The sequence below is a fragment of the Lissotriton helveticus genome, chromosome 7 (assembly GCF_964261635.1).
Source record: "Lissotriton helveticus chromosome 7, aLisHel1.1, whole genome shotgun sequence".
Lineage (NCBI taxonomy): Eukaryota > Metazoa > Chordata > Amphibia > Caudata > Salamandridae > Lissotriton > Lissotriton helveticus.
In genome coordinates this window covers 71,103,668-71,128,670 of record NC_136068.1, presented here as the reverse complement: position 1 = coordinate 71,128,670, position 25,003 = coordinate 71,103,668, and the positions used below count along the sequence as shown (strand labels likewise).

General features: G+C 45.6%; 1 protein-coding gene and 1 pseudogene across 1 annotated transcript in view; one reads left to right on the top strand and one right to left on the bottom strand.

Moving 5' to 3' along the window:
• LOC144768088 (complement C1s subcomponent-like) overlaps positions 1–22,659 on the bottom strand; it is a 118,494-nt gene extending 95,835 nt beyond the window's left edge. The window contains exon 1 of the mRNA XM_078651474.1: positions 21,968–22,659. The gene's annotated coding sequence lies outside the window, so the exon portion shown is untranslated. The remainder of the gene's footprint in view (positions 1–21,967) is intronic.
• LOC144768932 (putative RNA-binding protein 18 pseudogene) lies at positions 1,698–2,337 on the top strand (annotated as a pseudogene).
• Positions 22,660–25,003: the final 2,344 nt, after the last annotated feature.

The window sequence follows — 25,003 nt, the reverse complement described above, 5'->3', positions numbered from 1 at the left end:
CTTGTGTCTATTTTTGGTGCTCTCTGAAAGAATGCCTATGAATACATATGACTGGGTGGGTAACCTGATGTTCTTTAAGGTCATCATCTACTGTTTACTGTGCTTTGACAGTTGATACAATTTAAATATGTAATGAAAAATATGCTGTAAAATTCACCATTTTGGTCTGTCGTTTTTCAAAATTTTCTTGGGGGGACAACCCCCCAAAACCCCCCTAGTGGCCGTCGGGCTTGCTCGCTGCGTTCGCTCGCTACGTGCTGGACGGGGGCTGGTCTGCTATGCGCCGGACGGGGGCTGGTCTTCCAAAATTTGCCAGGGCTGCTTTCAGTTCCCAGTCCGGCCCTGCTGAGCACACTGTGGAAAGGTCCATCAGTTCATGTTTAGCCCCTGCAGAGGGCGCTGCTGACTCGCTGATGGAGGATGTGTATTGTGTAAAGTGCTAAATGCATCCTCCTTTTGCACTCTCTAGTGCGGTTCAGTGAAAGGCTCTGGCTGTAGCAGTCCTTTTATGCCCTAAAACCCTGCTGTGGAAATATGCGGCTTTTGTGGGTGAAAAAGACGTCCTCACATCAGTGGGAATAGGAAGATGTGCCCTGGCTGCACAGGAACAAATGATTTATCTTATTTAGTACAAACTTCGCACTGCAAACTGAATTGTCTCCAGCTAGTTCCAAATGGCTGATAGGCGAATGGACGAAGGCGCAGGGAAATAATGTGAAATGCCTAAGATCACACAGTGTGGTAAAGGCGTAAGAAATTGACGCATTCGTGTCCAAGAAGTGGCGCAGTGAAACCACATAGGTTTCACTGCGTCACTTCTACGACCCTTTCCTGCGTCAGAATGCCCCCCTGCATACATTATACCTGGTGCAGGTATAATGTGGCGCAGGGGTTTACAAAGTGACGCATCTACCTAAATGCGTCACTTTGTAAATATGGCGCATTTTTTACGCCACTGGTGCATCACAAAAAGTGACGCACCATCAGCGTAAAAGTGACGCACAGCCTCATAAATGAGGCCCAGTGTGTCTGGATTTGAGCCTTGTACAGATATCACAGTATGTAACTTCGCCCCTTACGACATAATGTCCGAAGTTACACTCCAAAACCAATGTCAGCGCCTTGAGACCCTCACGGGTGAGTAGCCATGCTATATAAAATCCTGATTGACTGATTTATTTCCAATGCCAGTCTACTGCCTTTAAAATTCAGTTTACTGGATGAGAAACTGTCAGAGGTTCACAGAGGGATATTGAGGCCAACTCTGCATTATTCTGTTTGTAAGTGATTCCATAATTGTAGCAATTTCTATCAAATGTATGAGAATTTCATAAGGTGAGACGTCAGTACATCTCATAATACGTTTCTTATTCTTAAGCAGCAAAAAATCATCCAATAGGAGTTATTTCTATTGTTTACCTAAGTTACCCTGACACTTTACTGCTAAGAGCTCTCCTCCGGGATTGTGGCGTCTCCAATAAGTGTGTAGAACATGAAATATGCTTGTAAAGTGACTGCTAGTGAGACTTTATGGTCATAAGTGACTTTTTTCTGATCGATTCAATCGGTGGGAACATGTAAGTGAAGTAACTTTACGCTTGGAAGTGGCAAATAGCCTTAAGTAGTAAAATTACTGCAAAGTATAAGGCTAACTCTACACATGCAGGTTTACTCACATGTAAAATTACTTTTGCGAATCGGCCTCTGAATCTCTGCGCTTGAAGAACACGTCCATTCTGTAAGGAGGTTTTTTATGAGGACCATCAAATAGGGATTGGAAATATGAATCCCAAAATAACCGAGTACCACCTTCTGAAACTCCTTAACCGCTACCGCGCTACCGCGTTTTCCCGCTGTGTGCTGATTTTTGAAAAACGCGCGGTTTGTGACAAAGCCAGCTCATCATCCGCGTAGCGCAGGTAACGCCCATGACGAGCTGGCTTTGTCATCAGCGCGGAAGGGGTTAAAAAGTCTGGGAGTGTGAAGCTGTCTGATTTTCTTTTCCATAAGTCTGGACCATTGGAGGGACAACCATGAGGGTACTGTTTTGACAGTTTTGAAACATAGCAGGAAGCTGGACAAGCTATACACTGTTTGACTGGAACGCTGTCTCGCTTCATAATGTTGGTAGTACAAAGGGCATCTGCACAAAATTCAAAGATGCGATAACCACACGAGGGATAAGGCTTTTCCAATCAGCCTTGAGCCCTCATCCTGTACTGACCAACATAGTTTAACTCAATTGTCAGTGCACAAATTAAAGCCATGGAGGCTAAAGTAAAACAAATCATGGTGGAAAACCCAGACATGTTGAAGTGTTGGCTGCCTGCTTTTTGACTTTGCCAATGCTTATTTTGCTTTGTCCTTACTTTTGCAAAACTTAATTGCTGGGGAAGCTGCTGGGCCCTCGCCAATATAAAACATATTGCAAATGCAAAAATATTGTTAAGTCTCAAAAAAGCACACCTTGCAAGAGCAGTCCATGTACAGAAGGCAACCACTGTGTGTGCAGATGTGCACCCAGTGAAAGAGCAGAATGCTGTCACTCACAGTGAAGTCAGCCAATGGCTGAAGTGGGCTGAACCATCACAAGAAGCTGTATGATGTAAAAAGTGGATGAAAAACGTGAATAACACAACAAAAGAGCAATAGATGAAGAGTGCGGGATGAAAGCCCGTTTAGGTATACAATATATATAATTCTAGTAACATCAAAAGGTCTTGGCTAATGCCAGATCTAAACAGAGACTTTTTACTTGCATCTCTGGCTCCTGATGCCTTTGTACGCAAAGAAATTGGATTTTTTTTGTACCATAATGTTCTTGTTTTTTTAAAGTTCTGCTTTTCTAATGATGTAGGAACAAATGATAAATTGTATTTATCAATTACCTGCTTTCCTCTAGAGCTGGTAAATGTATGAATTAGATGCCTGCAATTGAGATTATGCTAGAAATAGGTCAGAAAATAAAATGCTGATCACTGTAGAACCAGAACTCTTATTCCTGAAAAAACAAACATTGGCAAAATCAATAGAGCTGTCATTTGCTGCCAACCTATTGGCGTTGTCAGTGGTTGTTTTGTCATGGTTCTTGTGACTTGCCATTCTGTGTACACTGATCTCTCTGGCTGCACATACGAGAGGGATAGGGATGCGGTAGAAAGACATTACCTTGGTGCTAAAATACGGTGCAGGAAAAGTCGATTTGAAGCATTTTTGTTGCAAGGTTGATCGAGAATGGATAAAACTGCATTGGCCCCGCAACAGGCAGTGGCACAAACTAATTCACCTTATTTTTGCGGTGTTTACATAATAAATAATGGAGAAAACATTTGTGTCCACTTTTCAGATTTAAAAGATGTAAATCAAATTCTGTTTCTTCCAGTTTTTTTACAGCAGTTGCAAACTGATGAGAGGAAACGACACTGGGCCAGGCTTCCCTAACCATTTGGTCAAACCATGTATGCCCCAAGACAATTAAAATATACAAATAGAAAGCTTGCCTCCATTCCCAGAATACATAAAATGAGACAAGGAGGTCGTGCCTTCTCACATTTGGCCTTCAGACTCTGGAACTCTCTGCCCTATCAGCTCCACTCTTGGAGGGGTTTAACATAGGAAAAAGTTGAAAACATGGTTGTTTAAGCCCATTTAGAGCCACATAAATCAGGTTAGGATGCTTTTAGCTCTGGGAAGCATAGTTTTGGGTAGCCATGCGCTTTATAGAAAACCATAAAATAAATAAAAAGAAATATGCTTGGAGGCATGGAGGGAAAATAGAGTTGGTAAAAAGCAAGGAAATTACTCTTTTTCCCACATACCATTACCCTGCAAGCTGTGACAATGCAGTCATAACAACGACCGCGTTGTGACAACGCATACCATTACCCTGCAGGTCATTACAATGACTAGTGGAGGGGGGTCGCTGGATGTTGGAATAGTAAAATGTACTATTCCAACTCCAGTCTGTGCGGACTTTAGGGAAGGTGTTGAATTTTAAATCCAACACCTTCCCCCCTCCGTAAGTCGTTGTAACGACTTGCGGGGTAATGGTATGCGCAGTCACGAAGAATGCGGGGTTACGGATGCGGGGTGAAGGTCGTTTACCAAAAAGCAACATTGTAAGGAAGGCGCTTTGAGATGATGTTAAGACCTATCCATTTCTCTGTTCTAAGAGGAGGCTGTTAATCTCCTTAATGCCCTACTCTAAGCACTACTTCTTTCAAACTGTTACACACCCACCTTCTCAGTTTTAGAAAATAGAATCTCCAGTTGAATGCAAGTGAAGCTCTGATTTTATCTCGGAAACATATGAACTAAAAAAATGCAGTTCTGTGCTGCATTAGATTTTTAAAAAATACAACACAACTTTGCAGATGCAACATTATGGTGATGAACGCACTCAGGTGGGCAAACTTGCATTAGCCTGACTAATTTATGGGTACAGATTTCAAAGGAAATGGACACATATTTCTCCATTGAGGGCGTTTTGTATTTATTTACAGTGACTCAATATTGCAAAGGTTACCTAAAGTCTACAGATCTTAAAATCATTTATAAACATACAGGTGCAAAATATTACCTCCTACCAAAAAAGCAGTTGGGAAACGTTATATAGAAAACTGAAGACATATTAGCCATTTTATCAAATTCTAAAATCTGAGAGAGCAGCACACGAGAGACAGCAAGAAAATACATGCACTCTCATGGAGTACTTAAAGAAAAATATAAAAGTAGTTCCCTAAAAGTGAGCAGAGGAAAGACAGTTGTCAGCCATTCAAGAGCATGGTAAAGACGCTGTTTCTGAGGTGGGACAAAGTCAGATTTGTCAAGGAAAGCCATCAAATAAGAAGAAAGCCAACCAGAGTGACAATAAAATCAACCAATGGCAAACAATGAGCAGGCTGTAAACCCCTGCAAGTACTTGATAAGCCCACCGTAGATCTTGTTCAACCAGACAGCTTGTGTTGTCTGATAGGTTCAACCTAAAAAGAAAAAGAATGTTCATGGACTAGGGTTTCTATTTTAAATATCTCACATGTGTAAAATGATTTCTGAGCGAAATTCAAGCTATGTATGATCAGAAATGATCCCACAATCCATTTTCAAATTTTTGCATTGTGCACAAACGTTTCTGCACTATGGACCTATGCAAAAGCCTTCGCTCCAGTGAGTCAGTTTGAAATAACACATAAAAAACTAGTAAAATGGTATACCCCTTTTCTTTTTTTCACTTACGAGGGCAGAGTTTTTAGGTCTCATGCCTAGCGGTGCAGTGCGCAGCGGTGCAGTGCGCAGCAGTGCTCGCGCAGCACAAGACATTTTGTAGGGGGTTTGAAAACGACCCTAGGAATCGCACACGCTTGTGTGTATGCTTTTCATTTTGGGCCACGCTATTGGCTTGTGAGTGCATCTTTTTATAAAAGACAGCACGCAATTGGCCAAAGGCGGGCGCATTGCTCCACCCCTGGCCTATTGGTGTCTATTACGCACACCGGCCGTCATGTGGTTTCAATTATCGTGCCCAGACACGGGCGCGATAATTGAAACCACATGTCTCGCTGTAGGGCGCGCGTGCACCACTCGCGGGATTGTTCAGTTTTGGATCCATTTCACAGGGAAGCAACTAAATGAAAGAACCGCTAAAGTCTTGTGTGCTTCTTGTTTTAAATGCAGTGTTTTGTGCTGAAATGTGGGGCATGGGAATGTCGGGTTGTTTTCTGCGCGACTAGCCGCTAGTAGACAGATGTAATGTATGAATTTGATGCCGCTGAAGCATTGTGGTCTTGGTGTATTCTTCATGTGGGCGCTTGTAGGGGAAGTATGCAAGTTTTGCGGTCACTCCACTCGGTGTGCGTGGCTGCTGCTAAATATAAATACGCCCCGCTGTTTGGATCTTTATACTCCTATGCATTTGGGTTTTGCCGCCAACACTCGATCCGCAGCCTCACCGGTCTGTGGTTGGTGCCCATGCTTGTTTTTCTGCGGGACAACATTCGAATGGGACCTTCTGTAAATTACGTGCTTCATGGGCTTAGCACGTTGCCTGTCAGCACGCAACACGCAAATGGATATGATTTAAGCAAACATAATTAAGTTTATAAGCAGTGGAGTGCTACCCAACATATTTGTCGTTTGTTTTTCTGCAGGGTCACGGTGGTGGTCAGGTCTTCAGAGCGCTGCTCGGGCTGGGTCTGCGGGTATCGAGGTGGCTAGGGATGCCCTGGCTGTTGTGCTGCATGCTAATGGGTGTTTTTTTGAGCAGCAGCAGGGGGAGGGGTGACCCATTAATAACTCAGGGGTGCTCCTGCCTCCTGTTGTGTGCTTCTGGTGCATGCAGCTGTCAGAGTGAGAGACCTTTAACAGAATTGCCCCCACCTCCCCCTCCCCGCCCCTAGGAGTTCATTGCCACGCTACCTGCACTACATACAGTATGCTGATCGATCATGCTGGCTATTCATAGTCTGGGACAGCTGTGTGATCTGTCACAACCGGGCTAGCACAGGAGCTTGTGACGGGACGGACATCCGGTGTGACAAATCACGGTTAGGAAACAGGTTGTTGCTTTGGTTTTTATTTCAGTCTGCAAGAGAATAGAGTGGTCCGTTTTTGCTGCGGGCGAGGTGCTTCCCACCTTGCAGCAGCTTCGCGCTGCTTTGTTTACATCGCCCTGCAGGTCATGTGTAAAATGGATCTGAACAACAGCGCTTCTTCAGGTCATGCTTGCCTGTGGGTGATGGCTGAAGTATGGAGTCTGTGTGTGGGATCGAATTTGAACGGGATCAAACAAGCCATGGTGGTGTGTGCAGTGTTGTTGTTTACGATGTCCGGACATGTGCATCGCAGACGCTGTCCCCGGGGACATGCATTGTGTGTGCGAGCGCATCCTTTCCCGGGCTGCCTTCAGCTGTGTCATGGAAGGGAGTGCTGGATCATGGAATGAGGCTGCAGCGCGCACTGCTCTGACACCGCGTCGTCACTGCATCTGTCGCGTGCTGACTGCACGGAAACTGAAAGGTCAGCGTGGACTGCGCCACAGCCCTCTGGCTGGCGGGGGAGCACGGGCGCAGCATTGCACCCACAGCCCACTCCGCTCGCTTCTACATGTGCACACACTCTAAATAGATATTATGTGTACACACGCCCAACTCAATGTGTTATTTTAAAAGAGATAATTTCTTGCACTGCATTAAAATGTAATTTTAAGAATAGCTAATTACACACTATTTTCTAGCGGATCTAAAAACAGATGTACACGTGTTTTATTTTCCCAAACGAGGATACTGTGCTAAACGTATTTCTTTGGGGGTGTATTCCCTGACCCTGCTTTCCCCTGCGTACAGCTGCGCGGTAAGTATGCAATATGCGGTGTGAATATTGAACGTGCTGTTTGTCCAGTAAGCTGTACTCGAGTCCCCATGCTGAGCGCACCTGAAGCCCCTGGGCGGCGCCCGTGCTCCCGGGTGGCCCTATGCAAGGTGGGGGCAGTGTATGTGTGTGGTGCGTGTGCCCGGTAAGACATGTTCTAACTATAGAAACAATCTGTGAAATCCTAGGCAAATATTTTTTTCACTGAGTCGCCCTTTCTACATTATCTTCTACAAGAGCATTTACGCACCTTCAAATAAGTGAGTTCAGTTAGAGCTCATGGTGTTAAAAATCACAGTGTTTTTTACTTTTTTATACCATTGGCAATAGTGCTATGCAATTATAATAACTCCACTGCTGATAAAAAACAAAAGTAAAAAGCATTGTTAGTTTCAATGCCAACAGCTCTAACTTTAACAAATGCGAGACTTATTGCATTGTAAATGCTTGTTGTAATGTAGCATCTGCTCAGCTTTCTTGGCTGGTGCATTTCCTGCCCATCTCCTCTCTAAGCATAAAGGGGCACATTTATCAACACTTTGCATTGTCACAAAGCCACAAAAAGTGGTGCAAAGTGTTAATGAAGTATTTACTTTCCCACAGAAAACATTTTTGCACTGTAAAATAGCCCCAGATCTAACACAAATAGTGATTTGCACTGCTTTGTGTTACTCTTAGCCAAAAGGCATCCCACGCGTGGCACATAGGCAATCTCACGCTACCGCCCATTTTTTTAATGCAAAGTCCTATCAACTAAATATTGCACACTGAACTTTGCATCACAAAATACCGCCTCATTTAGGCAGGATCTAACTTGAAGAAATGTTTTACTTCCCCTGCCTTTTTGAACATTGCAAATATACTGCACTGCACAGCACACATCCAAAGTAGGAAACGTTTTAAAGTAAGTCTACTAACACTATTTTATATTGGAAGCATATTTGTCCAGTACATAGCCTGCGCCAGACATCACGCACACACCTTTGCAGCGTGCATGGTGCTAGACAGCCTGATTGTACGCTAGCGCTGTGGAACAGAGCTGCAGCACTGTATCTTTGTAAATGTGGCTCAGCAAATCTGTCTCCTCATAGCGCAACGCAGCACGACAACTTTGGCGCTATAGATTAGCAAATGTGCCCCAAAGTCCTGGTGATGCAAGAACTATTGAAAGGGATGCCTCCTGCTAGAAAATGTGTAAAACCACGTTTTTGTGTTCTTTGCCTGACTGGCCGGGAGTGACGTCTGAGGTGAGGTTCCCTGAGTGATGTCACTGTCTGATTTTTTTTTTTTTTTAAACAATTTTTATTGCAGGGTCATGCATAACATACAGAGCCATATTAAGTGTCACACAGTACAGAGTTACCGTTCATCAAGTGCTTTTCAGTCGTGGTAGACACAGCCATTTAGCCCTCATCCCGGAGGCAGGGCGGCATCACTTCGCAATACAGTACTCTCTGCAGGCTGTGCCCGTCTCTACTGTCAACCTTCATGGTTCTCCACCCACTGCTTAATGTGTTGTGTCGCACTGATGGTCCAATTAAGATGTACTCGGCCTACTGCTGGAACCCTTAACATTGATCCCCCACCCTCCCCTCCCCTCCCGGAGTCTGCGTCTGTGCTCGGTGCAATCTTGTGTGCCTAAACCGTGGGACTACGGAGCCAATAAGTGTTACTGCGTGTGTGCATCCTGTGGAAGCGCTGCGGACGTGATCTGCACTGCTGGGGTTGTCGCGTCCTGGGTCTCTCCCTCTCCTTCCTCTCCTATTGCGCTATCCCTTAGTGCCTGCACCAGTATTTCCCATGCCATTGCTGCATCCTGCGCCTTATCATCTGAACTACGGCGAGCCATTTGGTAACGTATCGTGCTCTCCGCAGACGCCCATTTTAGGAATTCATTCAGCCACCTCCTATGTGTCGGCCCCACCTTTGATTTCCACCCCTTGGTCAGCTCTCTCTTCGCTATGAGTAAGCCCATATCTATAAATTTACTCGACAATTTGTTCTTCTTCGTGTGAGGGAACCAATGTAAAATAGTGACTGCGCTGTCATAATGTAAGCCCCGGTCTGTGACTGCGTTCAGGGTTTCTTCAATTTCCGACCAATAGTCTTGCAAACAGGGGCAACCCCGCAACATATGGACTAGGTCCGCTCCTGTTTGATTGCATCTAGGGCATGCCGCGTCTGCTACGTGAAAGTATGCTGTAATCTTACTCGGGTGAGGTAAGCTCTATGGAGGATATAGAGGTGTATCAATTGAAAGCGCGCATTCCTAGTGCTCTTTCTGGCTCTCCGCACCAGCTGTGACCATGTCGTATCTGGGATGTCTAAGTGCAGGTCCGCTTCCCATTTAGTCTTAAGTGGTGTAAGTGGCAATAGGGTTCCTGTGAGCATTCTGCGATAGAGGCACGTAACGGCTTTAAATGTTCCCGCCGCCATCATGGTATATTGGCATGCTAGTGCTGTTACAGGCTCTATCAGGCCTCCCCCCCAGTGCGCTTGTATGGCTCTCACCACCGCCGCATGCAGTAGGTAGTCCCCCCTCGGAAGATCGTACCGCTCTTGCAAGGCCTGGTATGGGGACAACACCCCGTCCTCATAGAGGTCGCCTATCATCTGCAACCCTGTCTCTTCCCAGCGACGCAGTCCCGACCAGTCTCCGCCATGCGGGAGCGCCGTCACCATGTCCAGTGGGATTTCGGGAGCATAAGGGTGACCGGGCCCGGTTCGCTTTTGTGAGCGGTTCCAGCACAACCGAAGGGTCTGTTCCTCCTGGGAGAGCCCTCGTATAAGTAGTTTTTGTTGCAGAGTGATATATGCTAGGACATGGCGGGGCGTGCCGTTCTCCCTCCTCCGCTCCGGGACACGATACACTCTCGCTACTTCCTGCGTGAAGAACTGCAACTGAGCTGCTAAGTAGTAAAGCTCAAAATCCGGGACAGCTAGGCCCCCCTCATCTTTGGGGCAGGTTAGCGTCGCCAGTGCTATCCTGCGTTTGCCCGTTCCCCATATAAAGGAGACCAACTTCGATTTCAATTGTTTAAAGGTCGCACCGGGTATCCACACGGGGAGGGTCCGGAAGAAATACAATAGTCGCGGCAGAGCCACCATTTTCAGAAGTGCAACTCGGCCAGCCATCGAAAGGGGCAGAGTGGCCCAGAAGTACATACAACTCCTCAAGGCACGGATGCAGCGGCCTATGTTCCCGTCTAGGAGGTCCGCTGGTTCGTGGTAGATGTGCACCCCCAGGTAGCTCAGGCAGCGGGGTTCCCAGCGAAGGTTCTGACGGAGTGAAGGGTTTTCCACCCCCCTCCGTAGTGGGAAGAGACAGGTTTTTGACCAATTAACCCGCAGCCCCGATATATCGCCAAAGCGCTCTAGTAGCAGCTCGGCACCTTCCACAGCCTCTTCCGCATTGTCCAAAAAGAGGAGGAGGTCATCCGCATATAAGGAGATGTAATTGAGTTCTTCCCTATGGACAAGCCCGTCGTAATAGTCTCCCCTCCGAGCTCTAGCCGCAAGAGGCTCCACTGCGAGCGCAAATAGCAGGGGAGAAAGCGCACATCCCTGTCTGGTTCCCCGAGTCACTTCGTATTGGTCCGACACTAACGATCCGACCCTTACCCTCGCCCTCGCTGAGGAGTAGAGCACCTTTGTCCATCGTATGTACCCCTCTCCTAGGCCGAATTCTTGCATCACTCTATATAAGTAGTTCCATTCTAGGATGTCAAAGGCCTTTTCTATGTCGACCGCCAACACCAGGGGGGATCTCGCATCAGGGGGCGGAGAGTCCACCAACCTGAGCAGTCTACGAATGTTGTGTGTAGTGTTTCTCGTGGGAATAAAACCAGATTGGTCTTCATGGACCAAATCTTGCATATGGGTTAAGAGCCTGGTGACCAGCACCGTACTCAATATTTTGTAGTCGGTCGTTAGCATAGATAATGGCCTATAAGATGCAGGGTCTGTGCTCTCTCTACGTGGTTTCAATAAAGGGATCATTATGGCCTCGCTCATCGATCGGGGGAGTCTGCCCACCTCCTTGGCCTCATTATAAATCACCTGGAGTCTCGGGCCAGTTGGTCTAAGTATCTCCCGTAAAACTCAATGGGCAGCCCATCCATCCCTGGTGTTTTATTACGCGCCATTCGTTTCACTGCTCCCCGTATTTCGGCCAAGTCTATTGGGCTTCCCAGGGCGTCCGCTTGTTCTTGCTCTAGGTGCGGGAGCTGCAGGTCACTCAGAAAGGCGTCCAGCGCTTCAGTGTGGTCACTGAGCTCAGTCCTATACAATCTCTCATAGTAGGATCTGAAACAGTCTAGTATCGCGGATTGCGCAGTAAGGGTGTGACCCCCACTTCCCTGTAAGGCCAGAATCGGTTGACTGTGCCTATTGGGATTTGCCAGCCAGGCCAAGAGAGTTCCAGTCTTGTCTCCCTCAGCAAGAGTCTTCGTTAAGTACGTCTTATAATCGAAGCTACGAAGGCGCTCCACCTCAACTGCTACTGCTTCCCGCGCCCCACATACTGTCTCCTGTAACTCAGGGTGATTAGGTCGGTCCAGTTCCACTTCTCATAATGTGCGCTCAGCCTTTTCTAGGTCTTCCACTAAAGTCTTGCGTACCCCCGCGTACTTCCCAATGCTATGTCCTCTCACTACTATTTTAAACGCATCCCATTCTGCCGCTCGGGACGAGGCGGCGCCCTCGTTTTCCACAAAATATTGGGTGATCCGCTCTCCCAGCTCAGCACGGAAGGGCGGGTCATCCAGTGTGTCCGGCCGCAGTCGCCATGATGGTATTTTAGGAGGTTCAGTCATCCAATCCAGCGTCAGGAGGAGCGGATTGTGGTCAGACAATGTACGTGCTAAGTATTCGGTCCGGGCCACCGCAGTAAGCACCGCAGGGGAGCACAGGAAGGAATCCAGGCGCACGTGTAAGTCGTGCAGACTAGAGTAGAAGGAGTAATCCCGCTCAGTGGGGTGCTGTGCGCGCCAGCAGTCGGTCAGGTCCCATGTGCCCTGCCATTCAGACCTACATTTCGCCAGTGATGTCACTGTCTGATGTCAGCTGGGCTCCGGAAGTCATTTCAAAGTGTGATGTCAAATTTCTAGAGAAACAACATTGTGTTGTTAGATTCCAGCACTGGTAGGAAAGAGTAGCGTTAGGTTCCTGGAGAGATGTCACAGTCTGACGTTAGGATCCTGTAGTCACATTTCAGTCTGATGTCAGGTCGATCTTGGGATGTTCCCTTCTGACATTAGATTCCTGGAGCGAAGTCCCTCTGGGATATCAGGTTATTCAAGTGTTGTCACAGGCTGACATGAGTTTCCGAGTGTCATTTTCTGAGGTCAGATTAGGCCTGGGTGGTCAATTCCGTTCCGCTCGCGGAATTTGCAGAATTTGGGTAATTTCGCGTTCTGCGGAGAACGTGAAATTGTCTAAAATTCTGCATTCCGCGACTTCACGAAATATTTTGCTTGTTCGCGTTCTCAAAATGCGTGTTCGCAAGATATTTCTCCCCGAGCACGCAAACAGCAATTGCGAACAGGAAAAAAGCATCACGAACAAGCAATTCCGCATGTTCGCGGAATTTCTGCATGTTTGGGAAATATTTTACCGCTTCGCAGAGATTTGCATAACGCGATTACAAAAATTCCGCCCACCCCTAGGTCAGATCCCTGCAGTGATGTCACACTCCAATACATGGTCTCTGAAGTGGAGTCATAATTACTTCTCATATTAATGGATACACGTCACAGTATAACTTCAGGTTTCTGTTTTCACTTCATCAGCTGCATTCAACCTGCAGTGGCGCTACAATAGGACCAAATATTGACGAATTTGGCGAGTAACCCTTCAAAGTGGTACCAGACCTGATAATATTTGGCAGCCTGCACAGCAAACCCCCTAAAACTACCTATACTCTGCTGATGAAGGAAAATAATCCTGAAACACAGGTGTCCAGAGTTGGTGCTGCAACTTTGCTTTTAACACTTCCAGATCTACGAAAGGCGCACACGCCTAGAAGAACTGCATTTACCGTGATGCTCTTGGGTTATACCCGCTGGTGGGTGGAGTAGTGTGCGACCCATGGACTTTCATTTATAAATGGTTGCCTCGAGCCATTGGGCTGACGTGCTCGGACAACACACCTACGCGCTGTGAGTGGTACCAGACCTGATAATATTTGGCAGCCTGCACAGCAAACCCCCGAAAACTACCTATACTCTGCTGAGGAAAGAAAATAATCCTGAAACACCGGTGTCCAGAGTTGGTGCTGCAACTTTGCTTTTAACACTTCCAGATCTACGAAAGGCGCACACGCCTAGAAGAACTGCATTTACCGTGATGCTCTTGGGTTATACCCGCTGGTGGGTGGAGTAGTGTGCGACCCATGGACTTTCATTTATAAATGGTTGCCTCGAGCCCTTGGGCTGACGAGCTCAGGCAACGCACCTACGCGCAGTGAGTGGTACCAGACCTGATCATATTTGGCAGCCTGCACAGCAAACCCCCGAAAACTACCTATACTCTGCTGATGAAGGAAAATAATCCTGAAACACAGGTGTCCAGAGTTGGTGCTGCAACTTTGCTTTTTACACTTCCAGAGCTACGAAAGGCGCACACGCCTAGAAGAACTGCATTTACCGTGATGCTCTTGGTTATACCCGCTGGTGGGTGGAGTAGTGTGCGACCCATGGACTTTCATTTATAAATGGTTCCCTCGAGCCATTGGGCTGACAAGCTCGGACAACGCACCTATGCGCCGTGAGTGGTACCAGACCTGATCATATTTGGCAGCCTGCACAGCAAACCCCCGAAAACTACCTATACTCTGCTGATGAAGGAAAATAATCCTGAAACACCGGTGTCCAGAGTTGGTGCTGCAACTTTGCTTTTAACACTTCCAGATCTACGAAAGGCGCACACGCCTAGAAGAACTGCATTTACCATGATGCTCTTGGGTTATACCCGCTGGTGGGTGGAGTAGTGTGCGACCCATGGACTTTCATTAACCCTTCAAATAGCTGAAGGGGACAGGGTGCATTTTATCCTTTTACCAAAAAGTGCTCTCCTTCAAGCAATAACTTGCGATTAGCAGTTACTCCCTATGTATCTTTAGTTTTGAGAGGATTTTTAGTAGTAATATTTACTGCACGTGCATACTATCGCTGTCTGACTTGTTTTAAGGGTTTTCGCAGGAGTGAAATAGTCGACCACTAGAATTCCCCCAACTTCTGGTTCAAGCTGACTTTCCCTACTGGTAAACGGACTAATTACTACCCTTTAATAATTAATGCTTCAAATCATTCCCTTTTATTTGGAACTTGCAGGTACAGTACATGTGTCCTCAAGATTTGCAAACAATAAGTATTTCTTCATACCTTATATTCAAATGGTTTACATACAGACAATATAAATAATTTCTGAAACATAAGTAAAAGCAACCTTAGTTAAATGATGAATTAAATGTTCTTCAATATTTCTAAAAGAAACCAAATAATGTCCTATGATATATTTTGTCTCTCTGACAACTTGACAACTTCCACTCCAGAAAAAAACAAGAACACAATCAGATAAGAAGTTCCTTCAAAATAATGAAAGCGCTTACAGCGCGTTATTCAAAAGGAACTAATTAATCTCCTTGCCGCTTTGTCCCTCTAGGTTTTGTCAGCAGCACTGGCCAATCAAGAAACAGGACGTATCGGAAGTCGGTACAGTACGTCCAGCACACCGCGCCTCTACCCGATGTAGTGAAGGAGCCACCCGGCCCGCACTATATTTTATTTACTTAATGCTATTTTATATAGCATGAACATTAACCGAAGGTGTCAGAGGGCCTTACACAAGAACCAGTTGCGATACATGAGTACTTAGGATTACATGATTTACATAAAAGATACAAACAGAAAAAATTGCAAATGTACAAGTTGTAAAGTCACTCAAGGAAGGGATACAAATGGATAAACTTTAAGAGTCACATAGGAATGGTACAGAGTACAAAGGTCTACTGCATATACTAGTGGTTAGAGTTATCTCTATATACATATATATATATATATATACAAATGGTAGATTTTCTCAGGTCAAGACCCAAAAAACCAGAAGAACAGAGTTCCATTAAGTGGGGTCGGAGGGGGGGCGCAGTCACAGCACCAAGGGAGGGCAGTAGAATGTCTGCTGTTTCGCAAGATGGTGGACCAAGGACAAGAGCGACAACAGGAGACGGTCTAAAAATGGCGGGGCGCACACGTGTTTCCAGTCCAAATCATACAAGTGCCAAGTCCAAAGAAAACCAGGGAGCCAAACCACTGGAGGAAGAACAAGAAGGGTAAAGGAGCCAGACAGACAAAAGGGGGGTAGGCGGTCTCCGAAGCACAGTCCATGTGCACAGGCCCCAGGCAGCGGTGGCAACAATGTCCAATCCATTCTCCCAGGTTGGAGGGAGAACGACACAGGCTCCAGGGCAGCAGTCTAGAGAACGGGACGCCGCAGAGTCTGAGCCAGAGGGGGCGCCCCACTGGCAGGGATGGAAACAGACAGGCTGAGAATATCCCGGAGAGCAGCGCCGCAGTTCCCACCCCCCACAAAGCCTCCAGCGAGGCAGGTGGGCCAGCGGTAGCGAAAAGCAGCGGCCGTAGAATCAGGTATATATAAAAGGGCGCATGACTGCTCGGGGTCTTGGTCCATACCATACAAGCGAGTGTGTGTCCCAATCATTGGTATCCTGTACCCGATACCTGCCAGGTGTATCGGTCCAGCCACTTGACGATCACCACATCCGACAATGACAGGAACGGGGGCCACAACAACATCCAGGAAACTAAGGAGGCCAGAAAAGAACGCGGTGCGCAGCTGTGTTCGAGGAATACGGTCAGGAAGGATGATGAAGCCGATTGGAGCACCACCAGGTAAGTTCCAAGGACTCAAGCAGAAAAATACACTGAAGACTAGTGACTTCCTGCAGGGGAGCATGCAGTCTTTTTTTTAAGTTTTTATTTACGATGTAGCAGAGAAAGCACAAAAAATATTACATAATCCCTAGTACAAATCTTTTCTAAATTTCCTTGCCAATTACAATTTCCAAATTAATTTTTTTCACTGTTCAGATGGAAGACTAGTTTTTCTCATATTATTCCACCCTCAAACTTCTCAAATTAAAAACAAAATGAATTTGTCAGTCAATAAAATCCCATAATGAAATTTAAAAAAGGGGGCTTTAAAACAATTAAAGTGCAGGCGTGATGCTTCTTTTGCAGTAAAGATTGAGGGGCCTTCATCAGTATGTTGGAAATAAGAATAAAAACAGTGGTAGGATACTCGTCTTTATAAGCGCCACGCGCTCCATATTCATTATGGGAAGATTTTTGCTATTGTTGAAAAAGATTACGCATTTTATTTAATGTGGGAATTAATTTTGCGCAAATGGATCTTCTAGTCGAGTGGTCACAAATATCCCCAAATACCTTGTGCCGTTAGTTGTTGAATAATGTGCCTGCATAGTAGGAGGTAATATTCCTGATGAACAATTAAAAAGTAGCACCTCTGATTTTGAGCAGTTTATTTTGTACCCCCCTATTACCATGCATTTTCTTATTTTAGAGAAGGCTCTCGATATATTGTCTTTATCTTCTGCTAGGTATAAGGTCACGTCACCTGCAAATAATTTAACTTTAGCGGAGACTAAAACAGGGGCTGCAAAGGTACAATATTGCCTAAGAGCGCTTGCCAAAGGCTTAATAAATAAAGAAAATAACACAGGAGATAGGAGACAGCCTTGATGAGTCCTCCAGCTGATTAGGATTGAGCCAGCTATATTTACATTTATGATTATAGATGTCTTGGCATTATAGTATACATTTTTCACTACCTGGCATGATTTAGGTGGCACCGCAAATTTTTTCAGGACTGTGAAGAGGACATTCCAGGGGACTCTATTGAACGCCTTTTCCGCGTCCAACGTTATTATTGCTGCTTTATTTTTATTAGTAAAAAATAGTCAATAGCTTGGGAGCACGCAGTCGTAAAGGCTACGCGCACACCTCCCCTTAAAGGAGTCGCAATATTCTGGAACTGCATTCGGGCAGGTCCAACGCATGCCTTTAATACGTTAAAAAAAATGATCTCACTTATTTAAAAAAAATAACGATAAAAACCAATCACGAATATATTTAACAGTTAAATATATTCATGAATGCTTCGGTTTTTTTTTTATATTGGGAGTTATTATTGCAATGTTTTTATGAATTGTGCTATGGAGGTATCTCAAAATATGAACATGATCATGTTAAATATTGAGATTTATACAAGAATGAAGTAAAATGTGTAAATATTTTTAATCAATGAGATAATTTTGAACTAAATACAGGTGTGCAAGTGCAGTACAGATAACGACTGAAAATCCTCTCAGAACAAAAGGTACATAGGGAGCACCTGCTAATTGCAAGGTGTTGTTTAAAGGGGAGAACTTTTTGGTGGTAGGCTACAACCGGACGCCATGTTGCTAGACTGATAATACAGGTAAGAATGGGGTCTTGCAGGGATGGCGGTTCCTGATGTGAATCAACGACCATTGCTACCTGGCCTGAGCCTCGTGAGGAACTTGGGGGCATATTATCAAGGGATTTATCTCCGCTTTTTTGGCCTTAAAAGCCTAGAAAGTGGAGATAAAATTATCTCCCTATCAGCAACAAGGTGCAAACACGCAAATTCGCATGTTAGCACCCTTTTTCTCTACGCTTCCCCTTGCATCTCTAATGAGATGCAAATGGGGCGTTCCAGAGAAAAATAATAGGAGAAATGTTGTTAAGCGACATTTCTCCTATTATCAAGGATTTCGCTAACCCTGTTAGTGATAAAAAAAAGCAGCGATAACCACGGTTAGCACTGCTTTTTTTGCACCTGGTATTTTCCTGACTTAGCCATGATATCCTGTGGAAGGTGGATATCATGGCTAAGTTTGTGAGCCCCTATCATCAAGCTAACGCCAACCTTTGAGAGATTATCGTTGGATTTCCAGCGATAATCTCTTATTTGGCAGTTAGCGCGAGGATTTTTATCACTTCTTAGATAAACCTTGCTAATAGCAAGTTATCTCTGCGATAATTTCCGGCGATGTTTAGCTTTAAAAAATTCGTTGCTAAGCATCGTTAGCGATAAATATCGCTAATCGTTGGTAATATGCCCCTTGGTTTAAAAGATTAAGGGACAGTCGTCAGCTATATCCAAGCTGTATTTTGTCGACATGATTATCAAGTTATTAAACACCTTGCTGGAATAAACTGTAGTCTTCAGTTTTTAATGTTTGTCCACATCGATACGGACGGCCATCGGACAGACGGTCATCTGTGTGTCTTTTGCCAAGATACATATCAATAGCGGTGCCCTATGACATCTATTAACCTAATTTTAATAAAATGATCGCAATTTTCATACTGCAAAGTATCGCTTTATAGCTGGGGCTAGTCTTTTAAACCCCGGCTAGGGCGCAATATTTGAGATCCTTAAGAACCTCTCACACTAATCTCTGTATCCATTGCCTGTAAACCTGTTATCGCTTTTCATGCTAAGCAAGTCGCTATATATTGAACTTCAGTGTAATAGACAGTCTCCTGATGAAGGCAGTAATGCCGAAACGCGCTTAGTTTACATCTACCGCATTGACTCCATCAACTTTACATCTACCGTATAGTTACTGTCAATTTGTTTTGAGATTGGAAACGTGTTGTTAATATGATTAATTCATTTAATTAAACTTTATACTTTTTGAGCACTGATTTGTTAATGTCACTATATATGAATTGATATGAACTAAAGCAAAAAAAAGAAAAATTGATATTTGTAAAATAAACAAAAATATATATTTCTTCAGTAATATCGGTGTACTATTGATCTGTTCTTAGATTACAATTAGTGATTACGTTTTTGCATTACACCTAGAATATATTGTTACATGTTGCTGTAATCCCTTTACCCAAAGTGTCCTGCAGGGATGTCACAACCTGGTGTCAAGGTATGTAAAAATATCAGAGTTTAAGGTACAGTTCCTATAGTTATGTCACAGCCCAGAAGTGGGTTCCTGAAGTGATAATCGAAGTAACATCAGAGTCTGATGCAAATTCTAGAAATATTGCCATTGTCTGCAGTGATGTCACAGCCTGACGTCAGGCTCCTGAAGTGATGCACCGACTGACGTCAGGCTCCTGAAGTGATGTCACAGCCTGACGTCGGGCTCCTGAAGTGATGGACATACTGACGTCATGTTCTCGCAGTGGTAGCAAAGTCTAATACGAACTTTTTGTAAGGCATTTCACGGTGTGACGTCATGAGCCAGCAGCAGTCTCACGGTGTGACGTCAGTTCCCTCAGATGTTACAGACCGTGAAGGCAAGTGGAGCTGACGTCAGACTGCGACATCACTGCAGCATAATGACATAAGAGAAAGGAGACTCTGCAAAATAGAAAACGCTGCAGCAAGAAAAGAAATCGAACACCTGCTTTCTAGAAACCAAGCAAAAACACCACTTTCATGTGATTGCACACAATATTATCAGCAAAAACAACACAGCGGAAATGACGTAAGCAGCCTTTGCTAATACAGACATAAAGATTCTTAAAGTGCACGGAATAACTGGTGTCCATTGCCACCAAATTAACCTGCTCTGTTACTATCCACCTCAAAGGTATTTTATTGGCCTTGGAAAGATGAATTACTGAGTAGGCCTCTCCGCGTGGTCTGCAGGTTCAATACAGAATTTTGCAGCCGCTGCGCCAGCCAACTGAGCATTTGAGCATAATTGGAAGCTGTTACCCGCAGGTCACTCGCTGATCTTTGCGTGGAGGTATCAACCCACTGAGCTACTCTCGAGAAAAGGGCCAAGGTTCACGCAACCATCTGTGTAGCGCTTTATGCATCAGCGCTTTCCTATTAGGTGTTAAAATAGCTGCCTAAGAGTTACACGAAGCATCTCTACAAACAGCCACGTTCCTAATGGAGAGAACCGACTGGACATTATTGACACCTGCTGTGTGCAGCACTTAAAATGGTAAAGTGCGTCACGAAGCGCTCGAACAAAAAAATCAACATTATTGTCGATTTACAGGGCATTGGACCAGGTGCGCGCTGGCTAAAAACACAGACTTGCAGTACAAGCAGTGCTTTAAATGGAAAAAATAAGTGCAGGTACTCATTAAAATGAGCTAGAGGTGTGGCAGGTGGGCGGGGCTAGGGGCGGGGCTAAGGGCAAGACATAATTATAGATTATGACTTCTATGCAAGTTGCAGTACATAATAAAACACGAGTAATGTGTTTATCTAAACAAAACAGGTTCCCTCATTACACAAAATGAAAGCCAAACAGGATATTTATATATATATATATACACACACACACACTACCCATCCTACTCCCATCAGAAGAAGGCACGCACTGAAGGATTGAAGGTAAAGGGCATTCATTACTTTCTCGGGTCTCCCTCAACCCTTCAACTGAAGAGAGAGGTTTCAGCTACCAAAGCAGCCTTTTCTGGCCTGCGCCATACACATGTGGGCTTAAATAGCCCTTCCCCCACTGTTACGCATGGTAAACAAAGAAATGAGACGTTCCATAGTGCTGCAGACACGAAGTGAATAATTCACAACTCTACACTGTCATGTATTTATGTAGGTGTTTGAAAAGCAGCATGCACGGGTCGAAGGAGGCCAATAAACAAACAAATGAACATGCCACCCTCACTGCTTCTGCGTAGGCTTCCATGGTGCCCAGTCACCAGCGAGACGTCACTTTACTGAGCCAGGCGTTTCCAGACAAGGAAGGTGCGGACCTCATGCTGGCAGTTAGCACTTTCACCTGAATGCTCGTTGCACGCCTAATTAACAGTGCAGGGTCTGCCTAGACCCTGCACTGTTAAGCACAGCATGATGCAAGCCCTCTCAACCCCCTGCAGTGTGGGGGCATTCAAAGGAGCGCCTCTGGACTTTAGCAGCATCTTCAGAGGCTCATGAGCGATTGAGCATGCGGCTGCGAGATCCGGAAGCAGAGCGGCATCTGGAGGAGATACCGAAGCAGACCCCGCCGTGCCATCAATCAGGGTACCGGTACTCTTCTTGACTATTAGAAAAGTGCCGGTACTGACGAGAAGAAAATTTGGAAGTGCCGGTACTCAGTACCGGCGAGTACCGGCCCATTTAAAGCACTGAGTACAAGTAAAGTAAACATTACCCCAAACTGAGTTCACTCTAACAATATGTAGGATTTGCCCCTAATTAAAGCTATTTTACTAATTGGTTTACTAGTTGATCTTAACCGTGGCAGACCCCGCGTTTCATGCCAGACCCCTGCCCCCATGCTTTATTTATTTATTTATTCATTTTGTGCATTTTTATAAAGCGCGGAAATTACCCAAAGGTGTCAGAGCGCTTCACAATAGAGCCAGTTACGTTACAAGAGAACAGTGGAAACACAATAAAACATTACAAACTAAAAATGAAGGTTACAAAGACACAAAATCCAACAAAGCAAGCAGGAGTGAGGAATGTACAGGAACAAAAAAGTTTATGTAAAAAATGCTAGTTTAAGTAAAAAATGCTAGTTTGGCCTTTTCACCTGGCCTTCCTCCGGGTCTCTGAGGCGCAGTCTCTCTGCCCCGGGGGCCTTCGGGTCTGGCGAGATCCCGTCTCCCTGCTGGTTCGTCCAGCGCTGGCCACATCTGGGCGCCCAGATGTGCACGGCCGCCCAGGACAGAAGCAGGGGCGCCCCCTTCCGCAGGCCGGAGCAGTGCAGGCTGAAGGGGGAGAGGCGGTGGGATCTGGCAGTGGAGAGAGGGAGTTTCCAGGATTGAGCAATCGAGAGAAAGAAAAACCTAAAAATTGGGCTATTTTAGAGGAAATCAGGTGACTTTCGTGAAATGGAGCGCGCTGCCGTCTGGCAAGGTCCACTGTATCAGACAATGACCTATGACCTGCAGAGTGTAAACATCTCTGCTCGGTCACACGGACAGCAGGCACATGCCCAATGCCTCCAGGTTATCCGTATCAGCCACAGACTTTCGCCAGTCCCTTCGCTTTGCATGGTGGGACTTGTAGTTGTGATCTTTTCCTATTAGAACTACAGATACAAAAGAGCCAACGTTCAAAGTTCCATAAATTGTCTAACAAGCAAGTGTAACCCAAGGTGACACACATATCATAGCGCCACTTGTAATCTACTCTGACTCACTGAGCTATCTCACTGTAATCTAGCCTATACAGCTTCAGCACGCGCGTTAACCCGCTGAACTGCTTCGCTGAGACTGATCTGCAGAGGTCTTAGGTATCACTGCAGGAGGGACATTAATTAATCACCCCCTTCCTGGAAAGGGAATGCGTACGCAAACATCTCTGCAGCAGGTGCACAAACCCGTTCAGCTGCGGCACTGAGACGTGCAGGGTATACACAGACCGCAGGAGGGGCACTCCCCCCCTGTGCTACTGGTGTTGAAACCTGGCACCTGCAGGCTGGCTTGTCAGAAGCTTTTGTGGCGCTCAGGTCACAAACGTGGCGGGAGCCCATCTTTGGTTTTATGGCGACATCTAGTGGCTGCTAAGGTTACCTGCTTTAACAAGAATGTACCATTTTTTTTTTTTTGTTTTTTTGTATATGTAAAATTTATTTTCTTTTTTTTAATTTAAAAACTTTTATTGGCATATAAAAAACGTACAAAAATATATAATATATAGGTGGAGCGTACAATAGCGGTTGTTTCTATAACAGTCCATTTGTGGATGCGCGCTCTTATCGGTGTTTCCCCTCAATTACAAGAAGGGAAGGAAGAGAAAAAGAGAAAGAGGGGGGGGAGAGGAGGGGGGGGGGGTTTACTGGGGTTTCCTCAGGTGGTCATCGAGTGGGCGCCACATGTGTAGTTTGGCGTTGTGTTCTTTCGAGAAGTTGCCTGTGATGTTGTCTGCTCCTCTCAGGAAGGTGACCCAATTAATCCATGTTTTAAAGTTCGCTTTGGCTGTGTTCTTCCAGTTCGTTAGGATTATTTTAAGGGTTGCTGTGAGGAGTAGGTCTAGGAGTTCTCTCTCTTCTCTACTTTTTAGGTTCGCGGTTAGGTGTTCTGTCGCCAGGCTCTTGAAGCTGATTGTTAGGTCGGTTTTTAGCATATCGTTCAAGAAGGTGTTGATCTGTGTCCAGAACCTCTTGACTTTCACGCAGGTGAAAATGAGGTGTTCGAGGGTGCCTTCTTCTTTCTGGCAGTTACAGCATTTGCTTGATTCTGCGATGCCGACCTTGTGGAGCTTGGATGGCGTCCAGTAGGCTCTATGGAGTAGCCAATACTTTGTTTGCGCTAGTTGTGGGGTGACTTTGTTTGTTGCCGCTGAGCTCCACATTTTTGCCCGTTCTATTTCGTTCAATTGCCTGCCCAGCAGCGTCTCCCATGCGTTAGTGGCTTTCTTGTTCTGCGCCAGCGTGGAGGGGCTTAGGAGCTTGTATATCTTTGCAGTTTGGTGACCTGCTGAGTTGAGGAGTTGCAGGTACCTGATGATGCCTGGCTCCCCTCTGCTTAAGTTCGCTTTCGTTATTGCTGTCTTGATCTTTAGGAAGTTGTAGAGCTCTTGGTTTGGGAGTTCGTGTAGCTGCTGTAGGTTCTGGAACGTCAGCGGCCCTTGCTTGGTTTCTGTCTGGTTGGGGAGGCTGATGCCTTTCTCGATCCATATGTCGTTGTGCAATGTCGCTCCATGATAGGTTACTTTTGTGTTGAACCAGATAGATTCCCATGCTGTGCTTTTCAGCTTCTGCGCCATGCGTCTGTCTACTTTCATCAGTGCCTCCCTCGTGTGTTTCAGTATGGCGTTGGACTTTAGTGGGTGCCGGTTTGCTGTTAGAAGGGCTATTGACTTGAGCCCTCCCAGGATATCTTGTTCGACCTCTAGCCATACTGGTTTGTATGTTTGTGTCCCGTCTATCCAGGCAATGCCTTGTCTCGCCAGGCATGCCGTTTGGTATGTTTTGAAGTTCGCCAGGTTGAGGCCTCCCAGGTCCCTTGTCAGTCTTAGTTTTTGTAGGCTTATCCTTGGTTTTTTGTTTTTCCATAGGAAGATGTTTATGAGTTGGTCTAGTTTTTTGTGGAATGTCTCTGTCATTGGGAGTGGCAGCATTGTTAGCGTGTAGTTTATCGCCGGTGTTATCATCATTTTGATGGTTTCAATTCGTCCCCACCAGCTTATGTATTTTGGCGACCATAACTCCAGCCTTTCTTTTATTTTTTTCAGTGTGAGGTCCTCGTTATGTTGTAGCGTTGATGTGAGGACTCTTCCAAAGTGGAGTCCTAGATATTTTAATGGTTTCGTCTGCCATGCCAGTCCGGATTCGCCTAGGACCTCTCTTGTGGTGTGGACATTCATTGGCTTGCACTCCGATTTCTCCTTGTTGAGTTTGTAGCCTGAGGCTGCTGCGTATTCTCCTATTGTGGCCATGAGCGCTTTTATAGATGTGGAGGGGTTTGCTGTTGTGATTAGGATGTCGTCTGCGTACGCCGCTAGTTTGACAGTCTTCCTCTTGATCTTGACGCCTGTTATACCTGTGTTGTCCCTTATTCTGGCTAGCAGGGGTTCTAGAGCGAGCAAGAAGAGGCCGGGGGAGAGGGGGCATCCTTGTCTG